Source organism: Urtica dioica, chromosome 8 (genome assembly GCF_054948205.1).
Source record: "Urtica dioica subsp. dioica isolate 48M chromosome 8, U.dioica_male_clone48M_v1_H2, whole genome shotgun sequence".
In the NCBI taxonomy this organism is placed as follows: Eukaryota; Viridiplantae; Streptophyta; class Magnoliopsida; order Rosales; family Urticaceae; genus Urtica; species Urtica dioica.
This window is the reverse complement of record NC_142763.1, coordinates 9,790,149-9,795,297: the sequence shown is the minus strand read 5'-3', so window position 1 is coordinate 9,795,297 and position 5,149 is coordinate 9,790,149. Positions and strand designations below refer to the sequence as shown.

Here is a 5,149-nt window from a genome sequence, read left to right as displayed (position 1 = left end):
TTGATTGATGATTCTATGAATTCATTCTTGAGTTTTGGGTTTTTTTTTATTATTTTTTTTATCACGTATGATTAATAATTGGTAATAACAGTTACTACAATTATCAATTATGGGTTTCTGATTTTTTCTTTCTAAATCTCGTATAGTTAATAATTAATATTTATTTTTTAATTGAGCTGTATTTCAGCCTGAATCCAGGAAAGAGAGCATTCAAGGACTTTTACGTTTCAATTTTTTGTTATGTAGTATCATAAATTGCACGTGTTTGATTATTCTTTGTATAATACATGCATGTATGATTTCAATTATTTATGGGTAAGCTTTCATTTCTGAATATTAATTAGCAAAATAATATTTATTATTATTATTTTCACCATTGGATAAGATATGGTGACTGAACAACAAAATTTATGTCAAAGGAAAAAAAAATTCTTATTTTTTTGCTATGATGTTGTGAACTTTGTGAGCTATGTTTTGTGCTAGAAGAAAAAGAAAGGCACAAAATGCTTGGTCTTTTCAATGAACTTTGGTAGAGAATCGGATACCATTACTAGAAACTAGCTATAATCTTATCAAGTTCATTGTATTATAAGATGTGTGAATCCGAAATTTACAAGTTTTTATTTTTATTTTTTTATTTGCATATTCCTTGAAATTCTATTATGCTTCTTAAGATACAAAATCGTAAATAGTTGCAACAAAACGAAAAGTTGAATAACTTTTTACTTCTTAATTGTATATAAAAAAAAAGGATACCACGATTGACCGCATACGCAAGAATTGTATTAGAAGGAAACTGACACCTCATAGACTATCCTCTGTTACCCGTTTGGAATTCAATATATGAGAGAATGAGAAAACACGAGTGATCATATAAATGGAAGTGAAATTAAGAGGAAAAATAAAAATTATATCTTGTTTTTGATGTTATGGAAAATAAAGGGTAAATATGAGAATAAAGTGAGAAAATAGAAATTTATACGGCCCGCATTTAAAATTTAGACGCTTTATTTTCCACCCTATTTTTCATGAAAAATAGAATATATTTGTGAAAATTGTTTGTGATAGTGTTTTTTTTAAAACTAATATGGTCCAAATATTTATCACAAAAATAATCTTTTTCAAGTTTTTAATTGTCATTTTTTTTATGTTTATAGATTTTTTTTAATCCAAAAATTGTTACTGTTTTGGGTTATATTTAATTTAATTTACTGTTTACTATTTTATTTAAAAGAAAGATGACATTTACAGTTTGAAAACCTCTAAACTTTGAAAGGATTCAAAACACCAACTATATTTGGAACGTTGCACTTTTAAAATACCATCCATGTAATTTTTCCAATGAAATCCCAATGTTAGTTAAACATTTTCCATCATAATTTCCTTTCTTTTATATATTCTCTCCATTTAAACAACACAAGAAAAATTGGGTATGCGTAAAACATGAAAAATCTAATTAAGAAAAAACGACAACCAATTTAATTTTTATTGAATTATTTAGATTCGAGAAGATTCGATGGAAACCAGAGTAAAGAGAAACATATATTTAAAATTGAGATAATATCGAAATTATGATCATTTTGATAGTATCAAAACCCATTACTTGTGTTTTAATTTGGAACTATTACTGCCTTTTGTACATTCACCTTTTTAACTTTATTAATTTCCTTTTTCATTTCTCTTATAAATTACATCTCTTTTAATACTTCACTTTCATATTCTTTGAAGATTTATTGACGTACAAAAATTTATTGACAAAGATATCAATAGATCTTCAAAGAAATAATTTTTTTTTCCAGATTCCAAAAAACTTTTAAAAAATTATATTAATTTACTTCACATATCACTCCATTTCGCATACATTATATATTAATGAAAAGATCTAAACTCTAAACTAGGAAAAAAATGTAAAGGAAGAACAAAATCTAACACGAAGAACAAAATAAATATCAAGAACGAAAATGAACCATACGTCGCTTTTATGCAGTCCGACGCCGTTAGCATTTAACAACCCATATAATCAGCCACGCAAGAGAGAGAGAGAGAGAGAGAGAGAGAGAGAGAGAGAGAGAGAGAGAGAGAGAGAGAGAGAGTTAAATGTGTTAGTTTATTTATTTTTTAAACATAATGTGTTTGTTAAAATATTAAATGTAATTAAATTAAATGATTAAGAAATAAATACAAAAAAAAATTAAATGACTAGTCATTTAGAAATATTTTGATACCAAACATTTCTCTCTCCTATAGATAAGTAATAATTTTTTTTATTAAAATGTAATTAATGAATTTTGGTACAAAATTATTAAAGTGATCATAATTCTAGTATTATTCCTTTAAAATGAGGATGTGGGTTTCTTTATTCTCACTCTCTTTGTTAATACTTTTGTGACGGGTTTTAATTTTTAGGCAAAACTTTTTATAGTTGAAGAAGTTGCTAACTTGCTATGAAAATTGTTCGTCATCGCCCACCGGGGATTCCTGAAAATAGTTAACAGTTTGCTAGCAAAAAAAAAAAAGAGAGAGAGAAAGAAAATAGTTAACAGTTAAATTAAGGTAGTATTAAGATTAAAAGAAAAACATTTTCCTCCGGCTTTTATATATACACATAGTGTGGTTAGATTCCTATATTCAACGCACAACCATATATATGTTAATTAGTTGTTTATTTATGATTTACGTCTTTTTCAAGGGCATATCACATCGTCATCGCAATACACAGCCATAATAATAGAAGTCACGTGACGAGGAATAAAGTGAGAAGAAGTAGATAGATAGAGTAAGAAGAGCTTTGTTGAACTTTTTGGGAACCACTGTGCTCTTTTCTTCTTCTTTTTCATCGCAAACTATTCTCATGCGCGTGACTTTTTGCTTGTGGTCTTAAAAAACAGCAGATAAGCCGGTGAACCCAATTTATATATGACGAACGACAATCTCATTTATGCAAAAATCAATAATTGCGATAGTTGAAATCAATGAACCATACATATATAAATCCGCTTTAATATATCACACGTTATTACGTATCAAGGTGACGAGGCAGAGGAAGGGAGTGTCAGAGAAGAGAGAGATTAATGTACCACCAGGTTTTGAGGAGAGCAGAGGTGAATGGACGTGTGAGCTTTCACAAACCCTAGCTAGCTTACGTAGCCTATAGGGTTAAAGCATTATAGCTAGCTAAAGCATTATAATAATAAAATAATATTAAAACCCCCCTCATAGAAAAGCTGAAAGCCCACCCTTTAGCCTATCTGTCACCCTTCCTCAGAAGCATCAGTTCCGTAGACTCATCGGAGGTATGCTGTAAAGTAAGGCTTTTTGTGTAACTCGTCTTGTGAACGTTGGAATCAATGAACGAGTTTTTTCCTTAAATCGAGTATTGTTGCAAATTATAATTTCACTAGAGCGTGAAATGGTCCTAGATTTAGAAAATAAATATTTAAGGTCAATTAAAGATTTCGGAATGAGTTGAGAATTTCGAGTTGGACTCGAATGATTTTAATTTCCCGAATAATATTTTCGGTGAGTCCTCGAGTACTAAGAAGAGTCTCGGGAGTGAAAATAATTTCCGAAACACCTTAAATATATTCAAAATAAATTAGAATCAACGAGAAATTATCTCGGTTTATTTTCTAAATCGTTTCCATTTAATTATGGACGAGATGTTTATTTTGAGAGTAAAAGGATCGATTTGCAAACAAAAGGTGGTTTATTTGAAAGGAAATTTGAGAATGAGGAAGTTAGTAGGATTATTTTTGGTCCTTATCCCATTAATTTCTCAGCCACACATATAGTATTCTAGACTCTTCTATTACCCTTATCTTTTCACTTTCACGTTGGAACAAACCAAAGCAAGAAGGGGAAAAAAAAAAACGCACGGAAGAAAAAAAAAAAGAGAGAACAACGACCGAGAGACGCCGGAGTGGTTTAGGTGAGTTCGTCCTCTTCTTCTCCTTCCCGTTATTCATCTTCTTCATCTCCATTTCTTTTTCTTTTCCTTCGTTCATCTTCTTCAATCACGCTGAGAATCATTGGCTCCGATTTTGTTCTCTCCACAAGGTTGAGCGGGATTTCGTGGAGTAGGAGAAGCCGAGAGTTGTGGGTTCGTTTTCTACATCAAGGTAGGAAATCCAACTCGTTTTCTTTGTTTCTAGTCCGATTCCTATGTTTTCCTATTAGGGGTTTTTGAGTTCATTTGGTTGATTTCGTGGGTTGCTTGTGTTTGGGCTCGGTTTGTGCTTGTAGTGAGCTGAAATTATTTGAGTTAGGATTTTCAGATTTTTATGGATATTTTGGCCGAAAATTTGGAAGGGAAAATTGGGGGTTTTCATGTGTGATGCTTGAATCAGTTAATTGTTGATTAGGACTCTGATTTTAAGTGTTGAAAATTGGAGTTTTACTTGTTCAATTTCAGTTTTCACGTAAGTTGTGTTTTGGTTCACTTTTGGGCTGATTTTTGGAGGTTTCGGATTTCAGAGTATGTGCTTGGCTTTGAAGTATGTTGAGTGGATTTTTGTTTTGTCTGTGGTGTGGTACTGATATGCGTAGGATCGGATCTGAATTTGTGGTGTTTTTAGACGAGTCGGAGACTCGCTAGGATGTGAATAACATAGGTTCTTTTTAGAAAATTTACTTGGTTGAAAGTGTTGCTCGTCTTTGGTTTTTGTTGTTGTTGTTGCTGAGCGTGGGACGGGTTAGGATCGGGTGAGTGTTCGATTTCCGAATGCCTTGTTCGGGAATTGATTTCGAATCGAGAAACTTGGGTATCCTCGGTTCAATTTTTAATCTAACCATGCTCTCTTGTTGGTGCTGCGTGTCTCTCCGAGCTCGTACCGCAGGTACGAGGATGCAGCAAGGATGGTTCCGGCGAGTCGCGGGCGAGCAGCGAGGGCTGTTCGGGTTCAGCGACAAGGCAAAGAGGGGCTGTTCAGTTCGAGCGATACGTCAACGGCTCGGTGAGATGTCTTGAGGCTGTGACAGCGCGCAGCGACGGTGCAGACACGGGCTGCGAAACCTCAGCGTGTCGAGGCAGAGTGAGTTACGCAGCGACGACAGCGACTCGGCATCCTTTCGTTTCCGCGTCGGCGACGATGCGTTTGAACAGCGACGGCGGCGACGACGAGTCGTGAATGTACCGGCTCCCGACTCTAAT

General features: G+C 33.3%; 1 long non-coding RNA gene across 1 annotated transcript; it reads left to right on the top strand.

Moving 5' to 3' along the window:
* The first annotated feature begins 3,841 nt into the window (after window positions 1-3,841).
* Window positions 3,842-4,126, top strand: LOC149387935 (uncharacterized). Its single transcript, XR_016300473.1, has 2 exons — window positions 3,842-3,928; window positions 4,057-4,126. It is a non-coding gene; the product is annotated as an uncharacterized LOC149387935 (long non-coding RNA).
* Window positions 4,127-5,149: the final 1,023 nt, after the last annotated feature.